Here is a 24,685-nt window from a genome sequence, read left to right as displayed (position 1 = left end):
GCCACTTGTGCGGATTCGCCTTTAAGCATATCAACTAGTTCATGAGCCAAAATGCTCATTTGACATCATAAAGGCATGTCCTCGTTTTGTGTCCTTGTTTTTGTGTGTGCGTGTGTGTGCACGGATTTTCTGTTGTTTACTAAGAAGAAGTTTCCGTAGTGTAGTGGTTATCACGTTCGCTTTACACGCGAAAGGTCTCCGGTTCGAGACCGGACGGAAACTTCCTCAGTTTTCATCTGATTGCGATCCTCTCCAAAGTATTTTATGTCCCATGATTCATTGGAGTCGACATGTCGTTCTTTGAAATGGTAAGTCAGCTACCCTTCTGCCACTTGTGCGGATTCGCCTTTAAGCATATCAACTAGTTCATGAGCCAAAATGCTCATTTGACATCATAAAGGCATGTCCTCGTTTTGTGTCCTTGTTTTTGTGTGTGCGTGTGTGTGCACGGATTTTCTGTTGATTACTAAGAAGAAGTTTCCGTAGTGTAGTGGTTATCACGTTCGCCTCACACGCGAAAGGTCCCCGGTTCGAGACCGGGCGGAAACATGTGCCCTTTTATCAGCTCGCGATCGTCTCGTAAATAATCGATGCGTTCTCCACAGTTATGAGTTCACTGGAGTCGGTATGTCCTTCTTTGAAGCGGTAAGTTAGCTTCCCTGGTGCCACATGTTCGCTCGTTTTCTGGCTTCTGTAGAGCTTGGTAAGGGTTCGATCAGGTCTAAAACATGCAGGGCAGGGAGGCCCGAGGTCCAGGATTGGCAACGGTTGCTTTAGACAATCTCTTTTGTTGCTATCTTGCTGAAGCAGAGAATCAACTAGTTCATGAGCCGAAATACCCATGTTAAGTTGAAAATGTGTGTCCTCGTTCTGTTTCCTTGTTACTGTGTGTTTGTGTGTGAACTGGGTTTCTGTCTTTCAGGAGTCGTCAGTTTCCGTAGGGTAGTGGTTATTACGTTTGCTTTACACGCGAAAGGTCCCCGGTTCGAGACGGGCGGAAACTTCTGCATATTTTCTCAGTTTTCATCCAATTGCGATCCTCTCCAAAGTATTTTGTGTCCCATGAAGTACCATGATTCATTGGAGTCGACATGTCGTTCTTTGAAATGGTATGTCAGCTACCCTTCTGCCACTTGTGCGGATTCGCCTTTAAGCATATCAACTAGTTCATGAGCCAAAATGCTCATTTGACATCATAAAGGCATGTCCTCGTTTTGTGTCCTTGTTTTTGTGTGTGCGTGTGTGTGCACGGATTTTCTGTTGATTACTAAGAAGAAGTTTCCGTAGTGTAGTGGTTATCACGTTCGCCTCACACGCGAAAGGTCCCCGGTTCGAGACCGGGCGGAAACATGTGCCCTTTTATCAGCTCGCGATCGTCTCGTAAATAATCGATGCGTTCTCCACAGTTATGAGTTCACTGGAGTCGGTATGTCCTTCTTTGAAGCGGTAAGTTAGCTTCCCTGGTGCCACATGTTCGCTTGTTTTCTGGCTTCTGTAGAGCTTGGTAAGGGTTCGATCAGGTCTAAAACATGCAGGGCAGGGAGGCCCGAGGTCCAGGATTGGCAACGGTTGCTTTAGACAATCTCCTTTGTTGCTATCTTGCTGAAGCAGAGAATCAACTAGTTCATGAGCCGAAATGCCCATGTTAAGTTGAAAATGTGTGTCCTCGTTCTGTTTCCTTGTTACTGTGTGTTTGTGTGTGAACTGGGTTTCTGTCTTTCCGGAGTCGTCAGTTTCCGTAGGGTAGTGGTTATTACGTTCGCTTTACACGCGAAAGGTCCCCGATTCGAGACCGGGTGGAAACTTATGCATATTTCCTCAGTTTTCATCCAATTGCGATCCTCTCCAAAGTATTTTGTGCCCCATGTTAGTCCCAATGTCCCATGAAGTCCCATGATTCATTGGAGTCGACAAGTCGTTCTTTGAAATGGTAAGTCAGCTACCCTTCTGCCACTTGTGCGGATTCGCCTTTAAGCATATCAACTAGTTCATGAGCCAAAATGCTCATTTGACATCATAAAGGCATGTCCTCGTTTTGTGTCCTTGTTTTTGTGTGTGCGTGTGTGTGCACGGATTTTCTGTTATTTACTAAGAAGAAGTTTCCGTAGTGTAGTGGTTAGCACGTTCGCTTTACACGCGAAAGGTCTCTGGTTCGAGACCGGACGGAAACTTCCTCAGTTTTCATCTGATTGCGATCCTCTCCAAAGTATTTTATGTCCCATGAAGTCCCATGATTCATTGGAGTCGACATGTCGTTCTTTGAAATGGTAAGTCAGCTACCCTTCTGCCACTTGTGCGGATTCGCCTTTAAGCATATCAACTAGTTCATGAGCCAAAATGCTCATTTGACATCATAAAGGCATGTCCTCGTTTTGTGTCCTTGTTTTTGTGTGTGCGTGTGTGTGCACGGATTTTCTCTTGATTACTAAGAAGAAGTTTCCGTAGTGTAGTGGTTATCACGTTCGCCTCACACGCGAAAGGTCCCCGGTTCGAGACCGGGCGGAAACATGTGCCCTTTTATCAGCTCGCGATCGTCTCGTAAATAATCGATGCGTTCTCCACAGTTATGAGTTCACTGGAGTCGGTATGTCCTTCTTTGAAGCGGTAAGTTAGCTTCCCTGGTGCCACATGTTCGCTTGTTTTCTGGCTTCTGTAGAGCTTGGTAAGGGTTCGATCAGGTCTAAAACATGCAGGGCAGGGAGGCCCGAGGTCCAGGATTGGCAACGGTTGCTTTAGACAATCTCCTTTGTTGCTATCTTGCTGAAGCAGAGAATCAACTAGTTCATGAGCCGAAATGCCCATGTTAAGTTGAAAATGTGTGTCCTCGTTCTGTTTCCTTGTTACTGTGTGTTTGTGTGTGAACTGGGTTTCTGTCTTTCCGGAGTCGTCAGTTTCCGTAGGGTAGTGGTTATTACGTTCGCTTTACACGCGAAAGGTCCCCGATTCGAGACCGGGCGGAAACTTATGCATATTTCCTCAGTTTTCATCCAATTGCGATCCTCTCCAAAGTATTTTGTGCCCCATGTTAGTCCCAATGTCCCATGAAGTCCCATGATTCATTGGAGTCGACATGTCGTTCTTTGAAATGGTAAGTCAGCTACCCTTCTGCCACTTGTGCGGATTCGCCTTTAAGCATATCAACTAGTTCATGAGCCAAAATGCTCATTTGACATCATAAAGGCATGTCCTCGTTTTGTGTCCTTGTTTTTGTGTGTGCGTGTGTGTGCACGGATTTTCTGTTGTTTACTAAGAAGAAGTTTCCGTAGTGTAGTGGTTATCACGTTCGCTTTACACGCGAAAGGTCTCCGGTTCGAGACCGGACGGAAACTTCCTCAGTTTTCATCTGATTGCGATCCTCTCCAAAGTATTTTATGTCCCATGATTCATTGGAGTCGACATGTCGTTCTTTGAAATGGTAAGTCAGCTACCCTTCTGCCACTTGTGCGGATTCGCCTTTAAGCATATCAACTAGTTCATGAGCCAAAATGCTCATTTGACATCATAAAGGCATGTCCTCGTTTTGTGTCCTTGTTTTTGTGTGTGCGTGTGTGTGCACGGATTTTCTGTTGTTTACTAAGAAGAAGTTTCCGTAGTGTAGTGGTTATCACGTTCGCCTCACACGCGAAAGGTCCCCGGTTCGAGACCGGGCAGAAACATGTGCCCTTTTATCAGCTCGCGATTGTCTCGTAAATAATCGATGCGTTCTCCACAGTTATGAGTTCACTGGAGTCGGTATGTCCTTCTTTGAAGCGGTAAGTTAGCTTCCCTGGTGCCACATGTTCGCTCGTTTTCTGGCTTCTGTAGAGCTTGGTAAGGGTTCGATCAGGTCTAAAACATGCAGGGCAGGGAGGCCCGAGGTCCAGGATTGGCAACGGTTGCTTTAGACAATCTCCTTTGTTGCTATCTTGCTGAAGCAGAGAATCAACTAGTTCATGAGCCAGAATGCCCATGTTAAGTTGAAAATGTGTGTCCTCGTTCTGTTTCCTTGTTACTGTGTGTTTCTGTGTGAACTGGGTTTCTGTCTTTCCGGAGTCGTCAGTTTCCGTAGGGTAGTGGTTATTACGTTCGCTTTACACGCGAAAGGTCCCCGATTCGAGACCGGGCGGAAACTTATGCATATTTCCTCAGTTTTCATCCAATTGCGATCCTCTCCAAAGTATTTTGTGCCCCATGTTAGTCCCAATGTCCCATGAAGTCCCATGATTCATTGGAGTCGACATGTCGTTCTTTGAAATGGTAAGTCAGCTACCCTTCTGCCACTTGTGCGGATTCGCCTTTAAGCATATCAACTAGTTCATGAGCCAAAATGCTCATTTGACATCATAAAGGCATGTCCTCGTTTTGTGTCCTTGTTTTTGTGTGTGCGTGTGTGTGCACGGATTTTCTGTTGTTTACTAAGAAGAAGTTTCCGTAGTGTAGTGGTTATCACGTTCGCTTTACACGCGAAAGGTCTCCAGTTCGAGACCGGACGGAAACTTCCTCAGTTTTCATCTGATTGCGATCCTCTCCAAAGTATTTCATGTCCCATGATTCATTGGAGTCGACATGTCGTTCTTTGAAATGGTAAGTCAGCTACCCTTCTGCCACTTGTGCGGATTCGCCTTTAAGCATATCAACTAGTTCATGAGCCAAAATGCTCATTTGACATCATAAAGGCATGTCCTCGTTTTGTGTCCTTGTTTTTGTGTGTGCGTGTGTGTGCACGGATTTTCTGTTGATTACTAAGAAGAAGTTTCCGTAGTGTAGTGGTTATCACGTTCGCCTCACACGCGAAAGGTCCCCGGTTCGAGACCGGGCAGAAACATGTGCCCTTTTATCAGCTCGCGATTGTCTCGTAAATAATCGATGCGTTCTCCACAGTTATGAGTTCACTGGAGTCGGTATGTCCTTCTTTGAAGCGGTAAGTTAGCTTCCCTGGTGCCACATGTTCGCTCGTTTTCTGGCTTCTGTAGAGCTTGGTAAGGGTTCGATCAGGTCTAAAACATGCAGGGCAGGGAGGCCCGAGGTCCAGGATTGGCAACGGTTGCTTTAGACAATCTCCTTTGTTGCTATCTTGCTGAAGCAGAGAATCAACTAGTTCATGAGCCGAAATACCCATGTTAAGTTGAAAATGTGTGTCCTCGTTCTGTTTCCTTGTTACTGTGTGTTTGTGTGTGAACTGGGTTTCTGTCTTTCAGGAGTCGTCAGTTTCCGTAGGGTAGTGGTTATTACGTTCGCTTTACACGCGAAAGGTCCCCGGTTCGAGACCGGGCGGAAACTTCTGCATATTTTCTCAGTTTTCATCCAATTGCGATCCTCTCCAAAGTATTTTGTGTCCCATGAAGTCCCATGATTCATTGGAGTCGACATGTCGTTCTTTGAAATGGTATGTCAGCTACCCTTCTGCCACTTGTGCGGATTCGCCTTTAAGCATATCAACTAGTTCATGAGCCAAAATGCTCATTTGACATCATGAAGGCATGTCCTCGTTTCGTGTCCTTGTTTTTGTGTGTGCATGTGTGTCCACGGATTTTCTGTTGTTTGCTATGAAGAAGTTTCCGTAGTGTAGTGGTTATCACGTTCGCTTTACACGCGAAAGGTCCCCGGTTCGAGACCGGGCGGAAACTCCTTCATCTTTCCTCAGTTTTCATCCAATTGCGATCCTCTCCAAAGTATTTTGTGCCCCATGTTAGTCCCAATGTCCCATGAAGTCCCATGATTCATTAGAGTCGACATGTCGTTCTTTGAAAAGATAAGTCAGCTACCCTTCTGCCACTTGTGCGGATTCGCCTTTAAGCATATCAACTAGTTCATGAGCCAAAATGCTCATTTGACATCATAAAGGCATGTCCTCGTTTTGTGTCCTTGTTTTTGTGTGTGCGTGTGTGTGCACGGATTTTCTGTTGTTTACTAAGAAGAAGTTTCCGTAGTGTAGTGGTTATCACGTTCGCTTTACACGCGAAAGGTCTCCGGTTCGAGACCGGACGGAAACTTCCTCAGTTTTCATCTGATTGCGATCCTCTCCAAAGTATTTTATGTCCCATGAAGTCCCATGATTCATTGGAGTCGACATGTCGTTCTTTGAAATGGTAAGTCAGCTACCCTTCTGCCACTTGTGCGGATTCGCCTTTAAGCATATCAACTAGTTCATGAGCCAAAATGCTCATTTGACATCATAAAGGCATGTCCTCGTTTTGTGTCCTTGTTTTTGTGTGTGCGTGTGTGTGCACGGATTTTCTGTTGTTTACTAAGAAGAAGTTTCCGTAGTGTAGTGGTTATCACGTTCGCCTCACACGCGAAAAGGTTCCCGGTTCGAGACCGGGCGGAAACATGTGCCCTTTTATCAGCTCGCGATCGTCTCGTAAATAATTGATGCGTTCTCCACAGTTATGAGTTCACTGGAGTCGGTATGTCCTTCTTTGAAGTGGTAAGTTAGCTTCCCTGGTGCCACATGTTCGCTCGTTTTCTGGCTTCTGTAGAGCTTGGTAAGGGTTCGATCAGGTCTAAAACATGCAGGGCAGGGAGGCCCGAGGTCCAGGATTGGCAACGGTTGCTTTAGACAATCTCCTTTGTTGCTATCTTGCTGAAGCAGAGAATCAACTAGTTCATGATCCGAAATGCCCATATTAAGTTGAAAATGTGTGTCCTCGTTCTGTTTCCTTGTTACTGTGTGTTTGTGTGTGAACTGTGTTTCTGTCTTTCCGGAGTCGTCAGTTTCCGTAGGGTAGTGGTTATTACGTTGCTTTACACGCGAAAGGTCCCCGGTTCGAGACCGGGCGGAAATTTCTGCATATTTCCTCAGTTTTCATCCAATTGTGATCCTCTCCAAAGTATTTTGTGCCCCATGTTAGTCCCAATGTCCCATGAAGTCCCATGATTCATTGGAGTCGACATGTCGTTCTTTGAAATGGTAAGTCAGCTACCCTTCTGCCACTTGTGCGGATTCGCCTTTAAGCATATCAACTAGTTCATGAGCCAAAATGCTCATTTGACATCATAAAGGCATGTCCTCGTTTTGTGTCCTTGTTTTTGTGTGTGCGTGTGTGTGCACGGATTTTCTGTTGTTTACTAAGAAGAAGTTTCCGTAGTGTAGTGGTTATCACGTTCGCCTCACACGCGAAAGGTCCCCGGTTCGAGACCGTGCGGAAACATGTGACCTTTTATCAGCTCGCGATCGTCTCGTAAATAATCGATGCGTTCTCCACAGTTATGAGTTCACTGGAGTCGGTATGTCCTTCTTTGAAGCGGTAAGTTAGCTTCCCTGGTGCCACATGTTCGCTCGTTTTCTGGCTTCTGTAGAGCTTGGTAAGGGTTCGATCAGGTCTAAAACATGCAGGGCAGGGAGGCCCGAGGTCCAGGATTGGCAACGGTTGCTTTAGACAATCTCCTTTGTTGCTATCTTGCTGAAGCAGAGAATCAACTAGTTCATGATCCGAAATGCCCATGTTAAGTTGAAAATGTGTGTCCTCGTTCTGTTTCCTTGTTACTGTGTGTTTGTGTGTGAACTGGGTTTCTGTCTTTCCGGAGTCGTCAGTTTCCGTAGGGTAGTGGTTATTACGTTCGCTTTACACGCGAAAGGTCCCCGGTTCGAGACCGGGCGGAAACTTCTGCATATTTCCTCAGTTTTCATCCAATTGCGATCCTCTCCAAAGTATTTTGTGCCCCATGTTAGTCCCAATGTCCCATGAAGTCCCATGATTCATTGGAGTCGACATGTCGTTCTTTGAAATGGTAAGTCAGCTACCCTTCTGCCACTTGTGCGGATTCGCCTTTAAGCATATCAACTAGTTCATGAACCAAAATGCTCATTAGACATCATAAAGGCATGTCCTCGTTTTGTGTCCTTGTTTTTGTGTGTGCGTGTGTGTGCACGGATTTTCTGTTGTTTACTAAGAAGAAGTTTCCGTAGTGTAGTGGTTATCACGTTCGCTTTACACGCGAAAGGTCTCCGGTTCGAGACCGGACGGAAACTTCCTCAGTTTTCATCTCATTGCGATCCTCTCCAAAGTATTTTATGTCCCATGAAGTCCCATGATTCATTGGAGTCGACATGTCGTTCTTTGAAATGGTAAGTCAGCTACCCTTCTGCCACTTGTGCGGATTCGCCTTTAAGCATATCAACTAGTTCATGAGCCAAAATGCTCATTTGACATCATAAAGGCATGTCCTTGTTTTGTGTCCTTGTTTTTGTGTGTGCGTGTGTGTGCACGGATTTTCTGTTGTTTTCTAAGAAGAAGTTTCCGTAGTGTAGTGGTTATCACGTTCGCCTCACACGCGAAAGGTCCCCGGTTCGAGACCGGGCGGAAACATGTGCCCTTTTATCAGCTCGCGATCGTCTCGTAAATAATCGATGCGTTCTCCACAGTTATGAGTTCACTGGAGTCGGTATGTCCTTCTTTGAAGCGGTAAGTTAGCTTCCCTGGTGCCACATGTTCGCTCGTTTTCTGGCTTCTGTAGAGCTTGGTAAGGGTTCGATCAGGTCTAAAACATGCAGGGCAGGGAGGCCCGAGGTCCAGGATTGGCAACGGTTGCTTTAGACAATCTCCTTTGTTGCTATCTTGCTGAAGCAGAGAATCAACTAGTTCATGAGCCGAAATACCCATGTTAAGTTGAAAATGTGTGTCCTCGTTCTGTTTCCTTGTGTTTGTGTGTGAACTGGGTTTCTGTCTTTCAGGAGTCGTCAGTTTCCGTAGGGTAGTGGTTATTACGTTCGCTTTACTCGCGAAAGGTCCCCGGTTCGAGACCGGGCGGAAACTTCTGCATATTTCCTCAGTTTTCATCCAATTGCGATCCTCTCCAAAGTATTTTGTACCCCATGTTAGTCCCAATGTCCCATGAAGTCCCATGATTCATTAGAGTCGACATGTCGTTCTTTGAAAAGATAAGTCAGCTACCCTTCTGCCACTTGTGCGGATTCGCCTTTAAGCATATCAACTAGTTCATGAGCCAAAATGCTCATTTGACATCATAAAGGCATGTCCTCGTTTTGTGTCCTTGTTTTTGTGTGTGCGTGTGTGTGCACGGATTTTCTGTTGTTTACTAAGAAGAAGTTTCCGTAGTGTAGTGGTTATCACGTTCGCTTTACACGCGAAAGGTCTCCGGTTCGAGACCGGACGGAAACTTCCTCAGTTTTCATCTGATTGCGATCCTCTCCAAAGTATTTTATGTCCCATGAAGTCCCATGATTCATTGGAGTCGACATGTCGTTCTTTGAAATGGTAAGTCAGCTACCCTTCTGCCACTTGTGCGGATTCGCCTTTAAGCATATCAACTAGTTCATGAGCCAAAATGCTCATTTGACATCATAAAGGCATGTCCTCGTTTTGTGTCCTTGTTTTTGTGTGTGCGTGTGTGTGCACGGATTTTCTGTTGTTTACTAAGAAGAAGTTTCCGTAGTGTAGTGGTTATCACGTTCGCCTCACACGCGAAAAGGTTCCCGGTTCGAGACCGGGCGGAAACATGTGCCCTTTTATCAGCTCGCGATCGTCTCGTAAATAATTGATGCGTTCTCCACAGTTATGAGTTCACTGGAGTCGGTATGTCCTTCTTTGAAGCGGTAAGTTAGCTTCCCTGGTGCCACATGTTCGCTCGTTTTCTGGCTTCTGTAGAGCTTGGTAAGGGTTCGATCAGGTCTAAAACATGCAGGGCAGGGAGGCCCGAGGTCCAGGATTGGCAACGGTTGCTTTAGACAATCTCCTTTGTTGCTATCTTGCTGAAGCAGAGAATCAACTAGTTCATGATCCGAAATGCCCATGTTAAGTTGAAAATGTGTGTCCTCGTTCTGTTTCCTTGTTACTGTGTGTTTGTGTGTGAACTGTGTTTCTGTCTTTCCGGAGTCGTCAGTTTCCGTAGGGTAGTGGTTATTACGTTGCTTTACACGCGAAAGGTCCCCGGTTCGAGACCGGGCGGAAATTTCTGCATATTTCCTCAGTTTTCATCCAATTGTGATCCTCTCCAAAGTATTTTGTGCCCCATGTTAGTCCCAATGTCCCATGAAGTCCCATGATTCATTGGAGTCGACATGTCGTTCTTTGAAATGGTAAGTCAGCTACCCTTCTGCCACTTGTGCGGATTCGCCTTTAAGCATATCAACTAGTTCATGAGCCAAAATGCTCATTTGACATCATAAAGGCATGTCCTCGTTTTGTGTCCTTGTTTTTGTGTGTGCGTGTGTGTGCACGGATTTTCTGTTGTTTACTAAGAAGAAGTTTCCGTAGTGTAGTGGTTATCACGTTCGCCTCACACGCGAAAGGTCCCCGGTTCGAGACCGTGCGGAAACATGTGACCTTTTATCAGCTCGCGATCGTCTCGTAAATAATCGATGCGTTCTCCACAGTTATGAGTTCACTGGAGTCGGTATGTCCTTCTTTGAAGCGGTAAGTTAGCTTCCCTGGTGCCACATGTTCGCTCGTTTTCTGGCTTCTGTAGAGCTTGGTAAGGGTTCGATCAGGTCTAAAACATGCAGGGCAGGGAGGCCCGAGGTCCAGGATTGGCAACGGTTGCTTTAGACAATCTCCTTTGTTGCTATCTTGCTGAAGCAGAGAATCAACTAGTTCATGATCCGAAATGCCCATGTTAAGTTGAAAATGTGTGTCCTCGTTCTGTTTCCTTGTTACTGTGTGTTTGTGTGTGAACTGTGTTTCTGTCTTTCCGGAGTCGTCAGTTTCCGTAGGGTAGTGGTTATTACGTTGCTTTACACGCGAAAGGTCCCCGGTTCGAGACCGGGCGGAAATTTCTGCATATTTCCTCAGTTTTCATCCAATTGCGATCCTCTCCTAAGTATTTTGTGCCCCATGTTAGTCCCAATGTCCCATGAAGTCCCATGATTCATTGGAGTCGACATGTCGTTCTTTGAAATGGTAAGTCAGCTACCCTTCTGCCACTTGTGCGGATTCGCCTTTAAGCATATCAACTAGTTCATGAACCAAAATGCTCATTAGACATCATAAAGGCATGTCCTCGTTTTGTGTCCTTGTTTTTGTGTGTGCGTGTGTGTGCACGGATTTTCTGTTGTTTACTAAGAAGAAGTTTCCGTAGTGTAGTGGTTATCACGTTCGCTTTACACGCGAAAGGTCTCCGGTTCGAGACCGGACGGAAACTTCCTCAGTTTTCATCTCATTGCGATCCTCTCCAAAGTATTTTATGTCCCATGAAGTCCCATGATTCATTGGAGTCGACATGTCGTTCTTTGAAATGGTAAGTCAGCTACCCTTCTGCCACTTGTGCGGATTCGCCTTTAAGCATATCAACTAGTTCATGAGCCAAAATGCTCATTTGACATCATAAAGGCATGTCCTCGTTTTGTGTCCTTGTTTTTGTGTGTGCGTGTGTGTGCACGGATTTTCTGTTGTTTACTAAGAAGAAGTTTCCGTAGTGTAGTGTTTATCACGTTCGCCTCACACGCGAAAGGTCCCCGGTTCGAGACCGGACGGAAACTTCCTCAGTTTTCATCTGATTGCGATCCTCTCCAAAGTATTTCATGTCCAATGAAGTCCCATGATTCATTGGAGTCGACATGTCGTTCTTTGAAATGGTAAGTCAGCTACCCTTCTGCCACTTGTGCGGATTCGCCTTTAAGCATATCAACTAGTTCATGAGCCAAAATGCTCATTTGACATCATAAAGGCATGTCCTCGTTTTGTGTCCTTGTTTTTGTGTGTGCGTGTGTGTGCACGGATTTTCTGTTGTTTACTAAGAAGAAGTTTCCGTAGTGTAGTGGTTATCACGTTCGCTTTACACGCGAAAGGTCTCCGGTTCGAGACCGGACGGAAACTTCCTCAGTTTTCATCTGATTGCGATCCTCTCCAAAGTATTTTATGTCCCATGAAGTCCCATGATTCATTGGAGTCGACATGTCGTTCTTTGAAATGGTAAGTCAGCTACCCTTCTGCCACTTGTGCGGATTCGCCTTTAAGCATATCAACTAGTTCATGAGCCAAAATGCTCATTTGACATCATAAAGGCATGTCCTCGTTTTGTGTCCTTGTTTTTGTGTGTGCGTGTGTGTGCACGGATTTTCTGTTGTTTACTAAGAAGAAGTTTCCGTAGTGTAGTGGTTATCACGTTCGCCTCACACGCGAAAAGGTTCCCGGTTCGAGACCGGGCGGAAACATGTGCCCTTTTATCAGCTCGCGATCGTCTCGTAAATAATTGATGCGTTCTCCACAGTTATGAGTTCACTGGAGTCGGTATGTCCTTCTTTGAAGCGGTAAGTTAGCTTCCCTGGTGCCACATGTTCGCTCGTTTTCTGGCTTCTGTAGAGCTTGGTAAGGGTTCGATCAGGTCTAAAACATGCAGGGCAGGGAGGCCCGAGGTCCAGGATTGGCAACGGTTGCTTTAGACAATCTCCTTTGTTGCTATCTTGCTGAAGCAGAGAATCAACTAGTTCATGATCCGAAATGCCCATGTTAAGTTGAAAATGTGTGTCCTCGTTCTGTTTCCTTGTTACTGTGTGTTTGTGTGTGAACTGTGTTTCTGTCTTTCCGGAGTCGTCAGTTTCCGTAGGGTAGTGGTTATTACGTTGCTTTACACGCGAAAGGTCCCCGGTTCGAGACCGGGCGGAAATTTCTGCATATTTCCTCAGTTTTCATCCAATTGTGATCCTCTCCAAAGTATTTTGTGCCCCATGTTAGTCCCAATGTCCCATGAAGTCCCATGATTCATTGGAGTCGACATGTCGTTCTTTGAAATGGTAAGTCAGCTACCCTTCTGCCACTTGTGCGGATTCGCCTTTAAGCATATCAACTAGTTCATGAGCCAAAATGCTCATTTGACATCATAAAGGCATGTCCTCGTTTTGTGTCCTTGTTTTTGTGTGTGCGTGTGTGTGCACGGATTTTCTGTTGTTTACTAAGAAGAAGTTTCCGTAGTGTAGTGGTTATCACGTTCGCCTCACACGCGAAAGGTCCCCGGTTCGAGACCGTGCGGAAACATGTGACCTTTTATCAGCTCGCGATCGTCTCGTAAATAATCGATGCGTTCTCCACAGTTATGAGTTCACTGGAGTCGGTATGTCCTTCTTTGAAGCGGTAAGTTAGCTTCCCTGGTGCCACATGTTCGCTCGTTTTCTGGCTTCTGTAGAGCTTGGTAAGGGTTCGATCAGGTCTAAAACATGCAGGGCAGGGAGGCCCGAGGTCCAGGATTGGCAACGGTTGCTTTAGACAATCTCCTTTGTTGCTATCTTGCTGAAGCAGAGAATCAACTAGTTCATGATCCGAAATGCCCATGTTAAGTTGAAAATGTGTGTCCTCGTTCTGTTTCCTTGTTACTGTGTGTTTGTGTGTGAACTGGGTTTCTGTCTTTCCGGAGTCGTCAGTTTCCGTAGGGTAGTGGTTATTACGTTCGCTTTACACGCGAAAGGTCCCCGGTTCGAGACCGGGCGGAAACTTCTGCATATTTCCTCAGTTTTCATCCAATTGCGATCCTCTCCAAAGTATTTTGTGCCCCATGTTAGTCCCAATGTCCCATGAAGTCCCATGATTCATTGGAGTCGACATGTCGTTCTTTGAAATGGTAAGTCAGCTACCCTTCTGCCACTTGTGCGGATTCGCCTTTAAGCATATCAACTAGTTCATGAGCCAAAATGCTCATTTGACATCATAAAGGCATGTCCTTGTTTTGTGTCCTTGTTTTTGTGTGTGCGTGTGTGTGCACGGATTTTCTGTTGTTTTCTAAGAAGAAGTTTCCGTAGTGTAGTGGTTATCACGTTCGCCTCACACGCGAAAGGTCCCCGGTTCGAGACCGGGCGGAAACATGTGCCCTTTTATCAGCTCGCGATCGTCTCGTAAATAATCGATGCGTTCTCCACAGTTATGAGTTCACTGGAGTCGGTATGTCCTTCTTTGAAGCGGTAAGTTAGCTTCCCTGGTGCCACATGTTCGCTCGTTTTCTGGCTTCTGTAGAGCTTGGTAAGGGTTCGATCAGGTCTAAAACATGCAGGGCAGGGAGGCCCGAGGTCCAGGATTGGCAACGGTTGCTTTAGACAATCTCCTTTGTTGCTATCTTGCTGAAGCAGAGAATCAACTAGTTCATGAGCCGAAATACCCATGTTAAGTTGAAAATGTGTGTCCTCGTTCTGTTTCCTTGTGTTTGTGTGTGAACTGGGTTTCTGTCTTTCAGGAGTCGTCAGTTTCCGTAGGGTAGTGGTTATTACGTTCGCTTTACTCGCGAAAGGTCCCCGGTTCGAGACCGGGCGGAAACTTCTGCATATTTCCTCAGTTTTCATCCAATTGCGATCCTCTCCAAAGTATTTTGTGCCCCATGTTAGTCCCAATGTCCCATGAAGTCCCATGATTCATTAGAGTCGACATGTCGTTCTTTGAAAAGATAAGTCAGCTACCCTTCTGCCACTTGTGCGGATTCGCCTTTAAGCATATCAACTAGTTCATGAGCCAAAATGCTCATTTGACATCATAAAGGCATGTCCTCGTTTTGTGTCCTTGTTTTTGTGTGTGCGTGTGTGTGCACGGATTTTCTGTTGTTTACTAAGAAGAAGTTTCCGTAGTGTAGTGGTTATCACGTTCGCTTTACACGCGAAAGGTCTCCGGTTCGAGACCGGACGGAAACTTCCTCAGTTTTCATCTGATTGCGATCCTCTCCAAAGTATTTTATGTCCCATGATTCATTGGAGTCGACATGTCGTTCTTTGAAATGGTAAGTCAGCTACCCTTCTGCCACTTGTGCGGATTCGCCTTTAAGCATATCAACTAGTTCATGAGCCAAAATGCTCATTTGACATCATAAAGGCATGTCCTCGTTTTGTGTCCTTGTTTTTGTGTGTGCGTGTGTGTGCACGGATTTTCTGTTGTTTACTAAGAAGAAGTTTCCGTAGTGTAGTGGTTATCACGTTCGCCTCACACGCGAAAAGGTTCCCGGTTCGAGACCGGGCGGAAACATGTGCCCTTTTATCAGCTCGCGATCGTCTCGTAAATAATTGATGCGTTCTCCACAGTTATGAGTTCACTGGAGTCGGTATGTCCTTCTTTGAAGCGGTAAGTTAGCTTCCCTGGTGCCACATGTTCGCTCGTTTTCTGGCTTCTGTAGAGCTTGGTAAGGGTTCGATCAGGTCTAAAACATGCAGGGCAGGGAGGCCCGAGGTCCAGGATTGGCAACGGTTGCTTTAGACAATCTCCTTTGTTGCTATCTTGCTGAAGCAGAGAATCAACTAGTTCATGATCCGAAATGCCCATGTTAAGTTGAAAATGTGTGTCCTCGTTCTGTTTCCTTGTTACTGTGTGTTTGTGTGTGAACTGTGTTTCTGTCTTTCCGGAGTCGTCAGTTTCCGTAGGGTAGTGGTTATTACGTTGCTTTACACGCGAAAGGTCCCCGGTTCGAGACCGGGCGGAAATTTCTGCATATTTCCTCAGTTTTCATCCAATTGTGATCCTCTCCAAAGTATTTTGTGCCCCATGTTAGTCCCAATGTCCCATGAAGTCCCATGATTCATTGGAGTCGACATGTCGTTCTTTGAAATGGTAAGTCAGCTACCCTTCTGCCACTTGTGCGGATTCGCCTTTAAGCATATCAACTAGTTCATGAGCCAAAATGCTCATTTGACATCATAAAGGCATGTCCTCGTTTTGTGTCCTTGTTTTTGTGTGTGCGTGTGTGTGCACGGATTTTCTGTTGTTTACTAAGAAGAAGTTTCCGTAGTGTAGTGGTTATCACGTTCGCCTCACACGCGAAAGGTCCCCGGTTCGAGACCGTGCGGAAACATGTGACCTTTTATCAGCTCGCGATCGTCTCGTAAATAATCGATGCGTTCTCCACAGTTATGAGTTCACTGGAGTCGGTATGTCCTTCTTTGAAGCGGTAAGTTAGCTTCCCTGGTGCCACATGTTCGCTAGTTTTCTGGCTTCTGTAGAGCTTGGTAAGGGTTCGATCAGGTCTAAAACATGCAGGGCAGGGAGGCCCGAGGTCCAGGATTGGCAACGGTTGCTTTAGACAATCTCCTTTGTTGCTATCTTGCTGAAGCAGAGAATCAACTAGTTCATGATCCGAAATGCCCATGTTAAGTTGAAAATGTGTGTCCTCGTTCTGTTTCCTTGTTACTGTGTGTTTGTGTGTGAACTGGGTTTCTGTCTTTCCGGAGTCGTCAGTTTCCGTAGGGTAGTGGTTATTACGTTCGCTTTACACGCGAAAGGTCCCCGGTTCGAGACCGGGCGGAAACTTCTGCATATTTCCTCAGTTTTCATCCAATTGCGATCCTCTCCAAAGTATTTTGTGCCCCATGTTAGTCCCAATGTCCCATGAAGTCCCATGATTCATTGGAGTCGACATGTCGTTCTTTGAAATGGTAAGTCAGCTACCCTTCTGCCACTTGTGCGGATTCGCCTTTAAGCATATCAACTAGTTCATGAACCAAAATGCTCATTAGACATCATAAAGGCATGTCCTCGTTTTGTGTCCTTGTTTTTGTGTGTGCGTGTGTGTGCACGGATTTTCTGTTGTTTACTAAGAAGAAGTTTCCGTAGTGTAGTGGTTATCACGTTCGCTTTACACGCGAAAGGTCTCCGGTTCGAGACCGGACGGAAACTTCCTCAGTTTTCATCTCATTGCGATCCTCTCCAAAGTATTTTATGTCCCATGAAGTCCCATGATTCATTGGAGTCGACATGTCGTTCTTTGAAATGGTAAGTCAGCTACCCTTCTGCCACTTGTGCGGATTCGCCTTTAAGCATATCAACTAGTTCATGAGCCAAAATGCTCATTTGACATCATAAAGGCATGTCCTTGTTTTGTGTCCTTGTTTTTGTGTGTGCGTGTGTGTGCACGGATTTTCTGTTGTTTTCTAAGAAGAAGTTTCCGTAGTGTAGTGGTTATCACGTTCGCCTCACACGCGAAAGGTCCCCGGTTCGAGACCGGGCGGAAACATGTGCCCTTTTATCAGCTCGCGATCGTCTCGTAAATAATCGATGCGTTCTCCACAGTTATGAGTTCACTGGAGTCGGTATGTCCTTCTTTGAAGCGGTAAGTTAGCTTCCCTGGTGCCACATGTTCGCTCGTTTTCTGGCTTCTGTAGAGCTTGGTAAGGGTTCGATCAGGTCTAAAACATGCAGGGCAGGGAGGCCCGAGGTCCAGGATTGGCAACGGTTGCTTTAGACAATCTCCTTTGTTGCTATCTTGCTGAAGCAGAGAATCAACTAGTTCATGAGCCGAAATACCCATGTTAAGTTGAAAATGTGTGTCCTCGTTCTGTTTCCTTGTGTTTGTGTGTGAACTGGGTTTCTGTCTTTCAGGAGTCGTCAGTTTCCGTAGGGTAGTGGTTATTACGTTCGCTTTACTCGCGAAAGGTCCCCGGTTCGAGACCGGGCGGAAACTTCTGCATATTTCCTCAGTTTTCATCCAATTGCGATCCTCTCCAAAGTATTTTGTGCCCCATGTTAGTCCCAATGTCCCATGAAGTCCCATGATTCATTGGAGTCGACATGTCGTTCTTTGAAATGGTAAGTCAGCTACCCTTCTGCCACTTGTGCGGATTCGCCTTTAAGCATATCAACTAGTTCATGAGCCAAAATGCTCATTTGACATCATAAAGGCATGTCCTCGTTTTGTGTCCTTGTTTTTGTGTGTGCGTGTGTGTGCACGGATTTTCTGTTGTTTACTAAGAAGAAGTTTCCGTAGTGTAGTGGTTATCACGTTCGCTTTACACGCGAAAGGTCTCCGGTTCGAGACCGGACGGAAACTTCCTCAGTTTTCATCTGATTGCGATCCTCTCCAAAGTATTTTATGTCCCATGAAGTCCCATGATTCATTGGAGTCGACATGTCGTTCTTTGAAATGGTAAGTCAGCTACCCTTCTGCCACTTGTGCGGATTCGCCTTTAAGCATATCAACTAGTTCATGAGCCAAAATGCTCATTTGACATCATAAAGGCATGTCCTCGTTTTGTGTCCTTGTTTTTGTGTGTGCGTGTGTGTGCACGGATTTTCTGTTGTTTACTAAGAAGAAGTTTCCGTAGTGTAGTGGTTATCACGTTCGCCTCACACGCGAAAGGTCCCCGGTTCGAGACCGTGCGGAAACATGTGACCTTTTATCAGCTCGCGATCGTCTCGTAAATAATCGATGCGTTCTCCACAGTTATGAGTTCACTGGAGTCGGTATGTCCTTCTTTGAAGCGGTAAGTTAGCTTCCCTGGTGCCACATGTTCGCTAGTTTTCTGGCTTCTGTAGAGCTTGGTAAGGGTTCGATCAGGTCTAAAACATGCAGGGCAGGGAGGCCCGAGGTCCAGGATTGGCAACGGTTGCTTTAGACAATCTCCTTTGTTGCTATCTTGCTGAAGCAGAGAATCAACTAGTTCATGATCCGAAATGCCCATGTTAAGTTGAAAATGTGTGTCCTCGTTCTGTTTCCTTGTTACTGTGTGTTTGTGTGTGAACTGGGTTTCTGTCTTTCCGGAGTCGTCAGTTTCCGTAGGGTAGTGGTTATTACGTTCGCTTTACACGCGAAAGGTCCCCGGTTCGAGACCGGGCGGAAACTTCTGCATATTTCCTCAGTTTTCATCCAATTGCGATCCTCTCCAAAGTATTTTGTGCCCCATGTTAGTCCCAATGTCCCATGAAGTCCCATGATTCATTGGAGTCGACATGTCGTTCTTTGAAATGGTAAGTCAGCTACCCTTCTGCCACTTGTGCGGATTCGCCTTTAAGCATATCAACTAGTTCATGAACCAAAATGCTCATTAGACATCATAAAGGCATGTCCTCGTTTTGTGTCCTTGTTTTTGTGTGTGCGTGTGTGTGCACGGATTTTCTGTTGTTTACTAAGAAGAAGTTTCCGTAGTGTAGTGGTTATCACGTTCGCTTTACACGCGAAAGGTCTCCGGTTCGAGACCGGACGGAAACTTCCTCAGTTTTCATCTCATTGCGATCCTCTCCAAAGTATTTTATGTCCCATGAAGTCCCATGATTCATTGGAGTCGACATGTCGTTCTTTGAAATGGTAAGTCAGCTACCCTTCTGCCACTTGTGCGGATTCGCCTTTAAGCATATCAACTAGTTCATGAGCCAAAATGCTCATTTGACATCATAAAGGCATGTCCTCGTTTTGTGTCCTTGTTTTTGTGTGTGCGTGTGTGTGCACGGATTTTCTGTTGATTACTAAGAAGAAGTTTCCGTAGTGTAGTGGTTATCACGTTCGCCTCACACGCGAAAGGTCCCCGGTTCGAGACCGGGCGGAAACATGTGCCCTTTTATCAGCTCGCGATCGTCTCGTAAATAATCGATGCGTTCTCCACAGTTATGAGTTCACTGGAGTCGGTATGTCCTTCTTTGAAGCGGTAAGTTAGCTTCCCTGGTGCCACATGTTCGCTCGTTTTCTGGCTTCTGTAGAGCTTGGTAAGGGTTCGATCAGGTCTAAAACATGCAGGGCAGGGAGGCCCGAGGTCCAGGATTGGCAACGGTTGCTTTAGACAATCTCCTTTGTTGCTATCTTGCTGAAGCAGAGAATCAACTAGTTCATGAGCCGAAATACCCATGTTAAGTTGAAAATGTGTGTCCTCGTTCTGTTTCCTTGTTACTGTGTGTTTGTGTGTGAACTGGGTTTCTGTCTTTCAGGAGTCGTCAGTTTCCGTAGGGTAGTGGTTATTACGTTTGCTTTACACGCGAAAGGTCCCCGGTTCGAGACGGGCGGAAACTTCTGCATATTTTCTCAGTTTTCATCCAATTGCGATCCTCTCCAAAGTATTTTGTGTCCCATGAAGTACCATGATTCATTGGAGTCGACATGTCGTTCTTTGAAATGGTATGTCAGCTACCCTTCTGCCACTTGTGCGGATTCGCCTTTAAGCATATCAACTAGTTCATGAGCCAAAATGCTCATTTGACATCATAAAGGCATGTCCTCGTTTTGTGTCCTTGTTTTTGTGTGTGCGTGTGTGTGCACGGATTTTCTGTTGATTACTAAGAAGAAGTTTCCGTAGTGTAGTGGTTATCACGTTCGCTTTACACGCGAAAGGTCTCCGGTTCGAGACCGGGCGGAAACTTCCTCAGTTTTCATCCAATTGCGATCCTCTCCAAAGTATTTTGTGTCCCATGAAGTCCCATGATTCATTGGAGTCGACATGTCGTTCTTTGAAATGGTAAGTCAGCTACCCTTCTGCCACTTGTGCGGATTCGCCTTTAAGCATATCAACTAGTTCATGAGCCAAAATGCTCATTTGACATCATAAAGGCATGTCCTCGTTTTGTGTCCTTGTTTTTGTGTGTGCGTGTGTGTGCACGGATTTTCTGTTGTTTACTAAGAAGAAGTTTCCGTAGTGTAGTGGTTATCACATTCGCCTCACACGCGAAAGGTCCCCGGTTCGAGACCGGGCGGAAACATGTGCCCTTTTATCAGCTCGCGATCGTCTCGTAAATAATCGATGCGTTCTCCACAGTTATGAGTTCACTGGAGTCGGTATGTCCTTCTTTGAAGCGGTAAGTTAGCTTCCCTGGTGCCACATGTTCGCTCGTTTTCTGGCTTCTGTAGAGCTTGGTAAGGGTTCGATCAGGTCTAAAACATGCAGGGCAGGGAGGCCCGAGGTCCAGGATTGGCAACGGTTGCTTTAGACAATCTCCTTTGTTGCTATCTTGCTGAAGCAGAGAATCAACTAGTTCATGAGCCGAAATACCCATGTTAAGTTGAAAATGTGTGTCCTCGTTCTGTTTCCTTGTTACTGTGTGTTTGTGTGTGAACTGGGTTTCTGTCTTTCAGGAGTCGTCAGTTTCCGTAGGGTAGTGGTTATTACGTTCGCTTTACTCGCGAAAGGTCCCCGGTTCGAGACCGGGCGGAAACTTCTGCATATTTCCTCAGTTTTCATCCAATTGTGATCCTCTCCAAAGTATTTTGTGCCCCATGTTAGTCCCAATGTCCCATGAAGTCCCATGATTCATTGGAGTCGACATGTCGTTCTTTGAAATGGTAAGTCAGCTACCCTTCTGCCACTTGTGCGGATTCGCCTTTAAGCATATCAACTAGTTCATGAGCCAAAATGCTCATTTGACATCATAAAGGCATGTCCTCGTTTTGTGTCCTTGTTTTTGTGTGTGCGTGTGTGTGCACGGATTTTCTGTTGTTTACTAAGAAGAAGTTTCCGTAGTGTAGTGGTTATCACGTTCGCTTTACACGCGAAAGGTCTCCGGTTCGAGACCGGACGGAAACTTCCTCAGTTTTCATCTCATTGCGATCCTCTCCAAAGTATTTTATGTCCCATGAAGTCCCATGATTCATTGGAGTCGACATGTCGTTCTTTGAAATGGTAAGTCAGCTACCCTTCTGCCACTTGTGCGGATTCGCCTTTAAGCATATCAACTAGTTCATGAGCCAAAATGCTCATTTGACATCATAAAGGCATGTCCTCGTTTTGTGTCCTTGTTTTTGTGTGTGCATGTGTGTCCACGGATTTTCTGTTGTTTGCTATGAAGAAGTTTCCGTAGTGTAGTAGTTATCACGTTCGCTTTACACGCGAAAGGTCCCCGGTTCGAGACCGGGCGTAAACTTCCTCAGTTTTCATCCAATTGCGATCCTCTCCAAAGTATTTTGTGTCCCATGAAGTCCCATGATTCATTGGAGTCGACATGTCGTTCTTTGAAATGGTAAGTCAGCTACCCTTCTGCCACTTGTGCGGATTCGCCTTTAAGCATATCAACTAGTTCATGAGCCAAAATGCTCATTTGACATCATAAAGGCATGTCCTCGTTTTGTGTCCTTGTTTTTGTGTGTGCGTGTGTGTGCACGGATTTTCTGTTGTTTACTAATAAGAAGTTTCCGTAGTGTAGTGGTTATCACGTTCGCCTCACACGCGAAAGGTCCCCGGTTCGAGACCGGGCGGAAACATGTGCCCTTTTATCAGCTCGCGATCGTCTCGTAAATAATCGATGCGTTCTCCACAGTTATGAGTTCACTGGAGTCGGTATGTCCTTCTTTGAAGCGGTAAGTTAGCTTCCCTGGTGCCACATGTTCGCTCGTTTTCTGGCTTCTGTAGAGCTTGGTAAGGGTTCGATCAGGTCTAAAACATGCAGGGCAGGGAGGCCCGAGGTCCAGGATTGGCAACGGTTGCTTTAGACAATCTCCTTTGTTGCTATCTTGCTGAAGCAGAGAATCAACTAGTTCATGAGCCGAAATACCCATGTTAAGTTGAAAATGTGTGTCCTCGTTCTGTTTCCTTGTTACTGTGTGTTTGTGTGTGAACTGGGTTTCTGTCTTTCAGGAGTCGTCAGTTTCCGTAGGGTAGTGGTTATTACGTTCGCTTTACTCGCGAAAGGTCCCCGGTTCGAGACCGGGCGGAAACTTCTGCATATTTCCTCAGTTTTCATCCAATTGTGATCCTCTCCAAAGTATTTTGTGCCCCATGTTAGTCCCAATGTCCCATGAAGTCCCATGATTCATTGGAGTCGACATGTCGTTCTTTGAAATGGTAAGTCAGCTACCCTTCTGCCACTTGTGCGGATTCGCCTTTAAGCATATCAACTAGTTCATGAGCCAAAATGCTCATTTGACATCATAAAGGCATGTCCTCGTTTTGTGTCCTTGTTTTTGTGTGTGCGTGTGTGTGCACGGATTTTCTGTTGTTTACTAAGAAGAAGTTTCCGTAGTGTAGTGGTTATCACGTTCGCTTTACACGCGAAAGGTCCCCGGTTCGAGACCGGGCGGAAACTTCCTCAGTTTTCATCCAATTGCGATCCTCTCCAAAGTATTTTGTGTCCCATGAAGTCCCATGATTCATTGGAGTCGACATGTCGTTCTTTGAAATGGTAAGTCAGCTACCCTTCTGCCACTTGTGCGGATTCGCCTTTAAGCATATCAACTAGTTCATGAGCCAAAATGCTCATTTGACATCATAAAGGCATGTCCTCGTTTTGTGTCCTTGTTTTTGTGTGTGCATGTGTGTCCACGGATTTTCTGTTGTTTGCTATGAAGACGTTTCCGTAGTGTAGTAGTTATCACGTTCGCTTTACACGCGAAAGGTCCCCGGTTCGAGACCGGGCGTAAACTTCCTCAGTTTTCATCCAATTGCGATCCTCTCCAAAGTATTTTGTGTCCCATGAAGTCCCATGATTCATTGGAGTCGACATGTCGTTCTTTGAAATGGTAAGTCAGCTACCCTTCTGCCACTTGTGCGGATTCGCCTTTAAGCATATCAACTAGTTCATGAGCCAAAATGCTCATTTGACATCATAAAGGCATGTCCTCGTTTTGTGTCCTTGTTTTTGTGTGTGCGTGTGTGTGCACGGATTTTCTGTTGTTTACTAATAAGAAGTTTCCGTAGTGTAGTGGTTATCACGTTCGCCTCACACGCGAAAGGTCCCCGGTTCGAGACCGGGCGGAAACATGTGCCCTTTTATCAGCTCGCGATCGTCTCGTAAATAATCGATGCGTTCTCCACAGTTATGAGTTCACTGGAGTCGGTATGTCCTTCTTTGAAGCGGTAAGTTAGCTTCCCTGGTGCCACATGTTCGCTCGTTTTCTGGCTTCTGTAGAGCTTGGTAAGGGTTCGATCAGGTCTAAAACATGCAGGGCAGGGAGGCCCGAGGTCCAGGATTGGCAACGGTTGCTTTAGACAATCTCCTTTGTTGCTATCTTGCTGAAGCAGAGAATCAACTAGTTCATGAGCCGAAATACCCATGTTAAGTTGAAAATGTGTGTCCTCGTTCTGTTTCCTTGTTACTGTGTGTTTGTGTGTGAACTGGGTTTCTGTCTTTCAGGAGTCGTCAGTTTCCGTAGGGTAGTGGTTATTACGTTCGCTTTACTCGCGAAAGGTCCCCGGTTCGAGACCGGGCGGAAACTTCTGCATATTTCCTCAGTTTTCATCCAATTGTGATCCTCTCCAAAGTATTTTGTGCCCCATGTTAGTCCCAATGTCCCATGAAGTCCCATGATTCATTGGAGTCGACATGTCGTTCTTTGAAATGGTAAGTCAGCTACCCTTCTGCCACTTGTGCGGATTCGCCTTTAAGCATATCAACTAGTTCATGAGCCAAAATGCTCATTTGACATCATAAAGGCATGTCCTCGTTTTGTGTCCTTGTTTTTGTGTGTGCGTGTGTGTGCACGGATTTTCTGTTGTTTACTAAGAAGAAGTTTCCGTAGTGTAGTGGTTATCACGTTCGCTTTACACGCGAAAGGTCCCCGGTTCGAGACCGGGCGGAAACTTCCTCAGTTTTCATCCAATTGCGATCCTCTCCAAAGTATTTTGTGTCCCATGAAGTCCCATGATTCATTGGAGTCGACATGTCGTTCTTTGAAATGGTAAGTCAGCTACCCTTCTGCCACTTGTGCGGATTCGCCTTTAAGCATATCAACTAGTTCATGAGCCAAAATGCTCATTTGACATCATAAAGGCATGTCCTCGTTTTGTGTCCTTGTTTTTGTGTGTGCATGTGTGTCCACGGATTTTCTGTTGTTTGCTATGAAGACGTTTCCGTAGTGTAGTAGTTATCACGTTCGCTTTACACGCGAAAGGTCCCCGGTTCGAGACCGGGCGTAAACTTCCTCAGTTTTCATCCAATTGCGATCCTCTCCAAAGTATTTTGTGTCCCATGAAGTCCCATGATTCATTGGAGTCGACATGTCGTTCTTTGAAATGGTAAGTCAGCTACCCTTCTGCCACTTGTGCGGATTCGCCTTTAAGCATATCAACTAGTTCATGAGCCAAAATGCTCATTTGACATCATAAAGGCATGTCCTCGTTTTGTGTCCTTGTTTTTGTGTGTGCGTGTGTGTGCACGGA

General features: G+C 45.8%; 48 non-coding genes across 48 annotated transcripts; all 48 read left to right on the top strand.

The window, feature by feature from the left end:
• The first annotated feature begins 149 nt into the window (after positions 1-149).
• Positions 150-222, top strand: trnav-uac (transfer RNA valine (anticodon UAC)). The gene has a single exon. It is a non-coding gene; the product is annotated as a tRNA-Val (tRNA).
• Positions 223-476: 254 nt separating this feature from the next.
• trnav-cac (transfer RNA valine (anticodon CAC)) lies at positions 477-549 on the top strand. Its single transcript has one exon. It is a non-coding gene; the product is annotated as a tRNA-Val (tRNA).
• Positions 550-1,277: 728 nt separating this feature from the next.
• trnav-cac (transfer RNA valine (anticodon CAC)) lies at positions 1,278-1,350 on the top strand. Its single transcript has one exon. It is a non-coding gene; the product is annotated as a tRNA-Val (tRNA).
• A 748-nt stretch (positions 1,351-2,098) lies between these two features.
• On the top strand, positions 2,099-2,171 carry trnav-uac (transfer RNA valine (anticodon UAC)). Its single transcript has one exon. It is a non-coding gene; the product is annotated as a tRNA-Val (tRNA).
• Positions 2,172-2,435: 264 nt separating this feature from the next.
• Positions 2,436-2,508, top strand: trnav-cac (transfer RNA valine (anticodon CAC)). Its single transcript has one exon. It is a non-coding gene; the product is annotated as a tRNA-Val (tRNA).
• A 748-nt stretch (positions 2,509-3,256) lies between these two features.
• trnav-uac (transfer RNA valine (anticodon UAC)) lies at positions 3,257-3,329 on the top strand. The gene has a single exon. It is a non-coding gene; the product is annotated as a tRNA-Val (tRNA).
• A 254-nt stretch (positions 3,330-3,583) lies between these two features.
• trnav-cac (transfer RNA valine (anticodon CAC)) lies at positions 3,584-3,656 on the top strand. The gene has a single exon. It is a non-coding gene; the product is annotated as a tRNA-Val (tRNA).
• A 748-nt stretch (positions 3,657-4,404) lies between these two features.
• Positions 4,405-4,477, top strand: trnav-uac (transfer RNA valine (anticodon UAC)). Its single transcript has one exon. It is a non-coding gene; the product is annotated as a tRNA-Val (tRNA).
• A 254-nt stretch (positions 4,478-4,731) lies between these two features.
• Positions 4,732-4,804, top strand: trnav-cac (transfer RNA valine (anticodon CAC)). The gene has a single exon. It is a non-coding gene; the product is annotated as a tRNA-Val (tRNA).
• A 382-nt stretch (positions 4,805-5,186) lies between these two features.
• trnav-uac (transfer RNA valine (anticodon UAC)) lies at positions 5,187-5,259 on the top strand. Its single transcript has one exon. It is a non-coding gene; the product is annotated as a tRNA-Val (tRNA).
• A 274-nt stretch (positions 5,260-5,533) lies between these two features.
• Positions 5,534-5,606, top strand: trnav-uac (transfer RNA valine (anticodon UAC)). Its single transcript has one exon. It is a non-coding gene; the product is annotated as a tRNA-Val (tRNA).
• Positions 5,607-5,899: 293 nt separating this feature from the next.
• On the top strand, positions 5,900-5,972 carry trnav-uac (transfer RNA valine (anticodon UAC)). Its single transcript has one exon. It is a non-coding gene; the product is annotated as a tRNA-Val (tRNA).
• Positions 5,973-6,236: 264 nt separating this feature from the next.
• Positions 6,237-6,310, top strand: trnav-cac (transfer RNA valine (anticodon CAC)). The gene has a single exon. It is a non-coding gene; the product is annotated as a tRNA-Val (tRNA).
• A 747-nt stretch (positions 6,311-7,057) lies between these two features.
• Positions 7,058-7,130, top strand: trnav-cac (transfer RNA valine (anticodon CAC)). Its single transcript has one exon. It is a non-coding gene; the product is annotated as a tRNA-Val (tRNA).
• A 382-nt stretch (positions 7,131-7,512) lies between these two features.
• trnav-uac (transfer RNA valine (anticodon UAC)) lies at positions 7,513-7,585 on the top strand. Its single transcript has one exon. It is a non-coding gene; the product is annotated as a tRNA-Val (tRNA).
• A 293-nt stretch (positions 7,586-7,878) lies between these two features.
• trnav-uac (transfer RNA valine (anticodon UAC)) lies at positions 7,879-7,951 on the top strand. Its single transcript has one exon. It is a non-coding gene; the product is annotated as a tRNA-Val (tRNA).
• Positions 7,952-8,215: 264 nt separating this feature from the next.
• On the top strand, positions 8,216-8,288 carry trnav-cac (transfer RNA valine (anticodon CAC)). The gene has a single exon. It is a non-coding gene; the product is annotated as a tRNA-Val (tRNA).
• A 740-nt stretch (positions 8,289-9,028) lies between these two features.
• On the top strand, positions 9,029-9,101 carry trnav-uac (transfer RNA valine (anticodon UAC)). Its single transcript has one exon. It is a non-coding gene; the product is annotated as a tRNA-Val (tRNA).
• Positions 9,102-9,365: 264 nt separating this feature from the next.
• Positions 9,366-9,439, top strand: trnav-cac (transfer RNA valine (anticodon CAC)). Its single transcript has one exon. It is a non-coding gene; the product is annotated as a tRNA-Val (tRNA).
• A 747-nt stretch (positions 9,440-10,186) lies between these two features.
• On the top strand, positions 10,187-10,259 carry trnav-cac (transfer RNA valine (anticodon CAC)). The gene has a single exon. It is a non-coding gene; the product is annotated as a tRNA-Val (tRNA).
• Positions 10,260-11,006: 747 nt separating this feature from the next.
• On the top strand, positions 11,007-11,079 carry trnav-uac (transfer RNA valine (anticodon UAC)). The gene has a single exon. It is a non-coding gene; the product is annotated as a tRNA-Val (tRNA).
• Positions 11,080-11,343: 264 nt separating this feature from the next.
• On the top strand, positions 11,344-11,416 carry trnav-cac (transfer RNA valine (anticodon CAC)). Its single transcript has one exon. It is a non-coding gene; the product is annotated as a tRNA-Val (tRNA).
• A 264-nt stretch (positions 11,417-11,680) lies between these two features.
• Positions 11,681-11,753, top strand: trnav-uac (transfer RNA valine (anticodon UAC)). Its single transcript has one exon. It is a non-coding gene; the product is annotated as a tRNA-Val (tRNA).
• A 264-nt stretch (positions 11,754-12,017) lies between these two features.
• On the top strand, positions 12,018-12,091 carry trnav-cac (transfer RNA valine (anticodon CAC)). Its single transcript has one exon. It is a non-coding gene; the product is annotated as a tRNA-Val (tRNA).
• Positions 12,092-12,838: 747 nt separating this feature from the next.
• trnav-cac (transfer RNA valine (anticodon CAC)) lies at positions 12,839-12,911 on the top strand. The gene has a single exon. It is a non-coding gene; the product is annotated as a tRNA-Val (tRNA).
• A 382-nt stretch (positions 12,912-13,293) lies between these two features.
• Positions 13,294-13,366, top strand: trnav-uac (transfer RNA valine (anticodon UAC)). Its single transcript has one exon. It is a non-coding gene; the product is annotated as a tRNA-Val (tRNA).
• Positions 13,367-13,659: 293 nt separating this feature from the next.
• On the top strand, positions 13,660-13,732 carry trnav-cac (transfer RNA valine (anticodon CAC)). The gene has a single exon. It is a non-coding gene; the product is annotated as a tRNA-Val (tRNA).
• Positions 13,733-14,472: 740 nt separating this feature from the next.
• On the top strand, positions 14,473-14,545 carry trnav-uac (transfer RNA valine (anticodon UAC)). The gene has a single exon. It is a non-coding gene; the product is annotated as a tRNA-Val (tRNA).
• A 254-nt stretch (positions 14,546-14,799) lies between these two features.
• On the top strand, positions 14,800-14,873 carry trnav-cac (transfer RNA valine (anticodon CAC)). The gene has a single exon. It is a non-coding gene; the product is annotated as a tRNA-Val (tRNA).
• A 747-nt stretch (positions 14,874-15,620) lies between these two features.
• Positions 15,621-15,693, top strand: trnav-cac (transfer RNA valine (anticodon CAC)). The gene has a single exon. It is a non-coding gene; the product is annotated as a tRNA-Val (tRNA).
• A 382-nt stretch (positions 15,694-16,075) lies between these two features.
• trnav-uac (transfer RNA valine (anticodon UAC)) lies at positions 16,076-16,148 on the top strand. Its single transcript has one exon. It is a non-coding gene; the product is annotated as a tRNA-Val (tRNA).
• Positions 16,149-16,441: 293 nt separating this feature from the next.
• Positions 16,442-16,514, top strand: trnav-uac (transfer RNA valine (anticodon UAC)). Its single transcript has one exon. It is a non-coding gene; the product is annotated as a tRNA-Val (tRNA).
• Positions 16,515-16,778: 264 nt separating this feature from the next.
• On the top strand, positions 16,779-16,851 carry trnav-cac (transfer RNA valine (anticodon CAC)). The gene has a single exon. It is a non-coding gene; the product is annotated as a tRNA-Val (tRNA).
• A 740-nt stretch (positions 16,852-17,591) lies between these two features.
• On the top strand, positions 17,592-17,664 carry trnav-uac (transfer RNA valine (anticodon UAC)). Its single transcript has one exon. It is a non-coding gene; the product is annotated as a tRNA-Val (tRNA).
• A 264-nt stretch (positions 17,665-17,928) lies between these two features.
• On the top strand, positions 17,929-18,001 carry trnav-cac (transfer RNA valine (anticodon CAC)). The gene has a single exon. It is a non-coding gene; the product is annotated as a tRNA-Val (tRNA).
• Positions 18,002-18,383: 382 nt separating this feature from the next.
• Positions 18,384-18,456, top strand: trnav-uac (transfer RNA valine (anticodon UAC)). The gene has a single exon. It is a non-coding gene; the product is annotated as a tRNA-Val (tRNA).
• Positions 18,457-18,749: 293 nt separating this feature from the next.
• Positions 18,750-18,822, top strand: trnav-uac (transfer RNA valine (anticodon UAC)). Its single transcript has one exon. It is a non-coding gene; the product is annotated as a tRNA-Val (tRNA).
• Positions 18,823-19,086: 264 nt separating this feature from the next.
• Positions 19,087-19,159, top strand: trnav-cac (transfer RNA valine (anticodon CAC)). Its single transcript has one exon. It is a non-coding gene; the product is annotated as a tRNA-Val (tRNA).
• A 728-nt stretch (positions 19,160-19,887) lies between these two features.
• trnav-uac (transfer RNA valine (anticodon UAC)) lies at positions 19,888-19,960 on the top strand. The gene has a single exon. It is a non-coding gene; the product is annotated as a tRNA-Val (tRNA).
• A 264-nt stretch (positions 19,961-20,224) lies between these two features.
• trnav-cac (transfer RNA valine (anticodon CAC)) lies at positions 20,225-20,297 on the top strand. The gene has a single exon. It is a non-coding gene; the product is annotated as a tRNA-Val (tRNA).
• Positions 20,298-21,045: 748 nt separating this feature from the next.
• trnav-uac (transfer RNA valine (anticodon UAC)) lies at positions 21,046-21,118 on the top strand. The gene has a single exon. It is a non-coding gene; the product is annotated as a tRNA-Val (tRNA).
• Positions 21,119-21,382: 264 nt separating this feature from the next.
• On the top strand, positions 21,383-21,455 carry trnav-uac (transfer RNA valine (anticodon UAC)). The gene has a single exon. It is a non-coding gene; the product is annotated as a tRNA-Val (tRNA).
• Positions 21,456-21,719: 264 nt separating this feature from the next.
• On the top strand, positions 21,720-21,792 carry trnav-cac (transfer RNA valine (anticodon CAC)). Its single transcript has one exon. It is a non-coding gene; the product is annotated as a tRNA-Val (tRNA).
• Positions 21,793-22,540: 748 nt separating this feature from the next.
• On the top strand, positions 22,541-22,613 carry trnav-uac (transfer RNA valine (anticodon UAC)). The gene has a single exon. It is a non-coding gene; the product is annotated as a tRNA-Val (tRNA).
• Positions 22,614-22,877: 264 nt separating this feature from the next.
• On the top strand, positions 22,878-22,950 carry trnav-uac (transfer RNA valine (anticodon UAC)). Its single transcript has one exon. It is a non-coding gene; the product is annotated as a tRNA-Val (tRNA).
• Positions 22,951-23,214: 264 nt separating this feature from the next.
• On the top strand, positions 23,215-23,287 carry trnav-cac (transfer RNA valine (anticodon CAC)). Its single transcript has one exon. It is a non-coding gene; the product is annotated as a tRNA-Val (tRNA).
• A 748-nt stretch (positions 23,288-24,035) lies between these two features.
• Positions 24,036-24,108, top strand: trnav-uac (transfer RNA valine (anticodon UAC)). Its single transcript has one exon. It is a non-coding gene; the product is annotated as a tRNA-Val (tRNA).
• Positions 24,109-24,372: 264 nt separating this feature from the next.
• On the top strand, positions 24,373-24,445 carry trnav-uac (transfer RNA valine (anticodon UAC)). The gene has a single exon. It is a non-coding gene; the product is annotated as a tRNA-Val (tRNA).
• Positions 24,446-24,685: the final 240 nt, after the last annotated feature.

Source organism: Hypomesus nipponensis, chromosome 25 (assembly GCF_054491055.1).
Source record: "Hypomesus nipponensis isolate SF chromosome 25, ASM5449105v1, whole genome shotgun sequence".
Taxonomy (NCBI): domain Eukaryota; kingdom Metazoa; phylum Chordata; class Actinopteri; order Osmeriformes; family Osmeridae; genus Hypomesus; species Hypomesus nipponensis.
The sequence above is the reverse complement of the archived record's forward strand: the minus strand, read 5'-3'. Positions and strand labels throughout refer to the sequence as shown.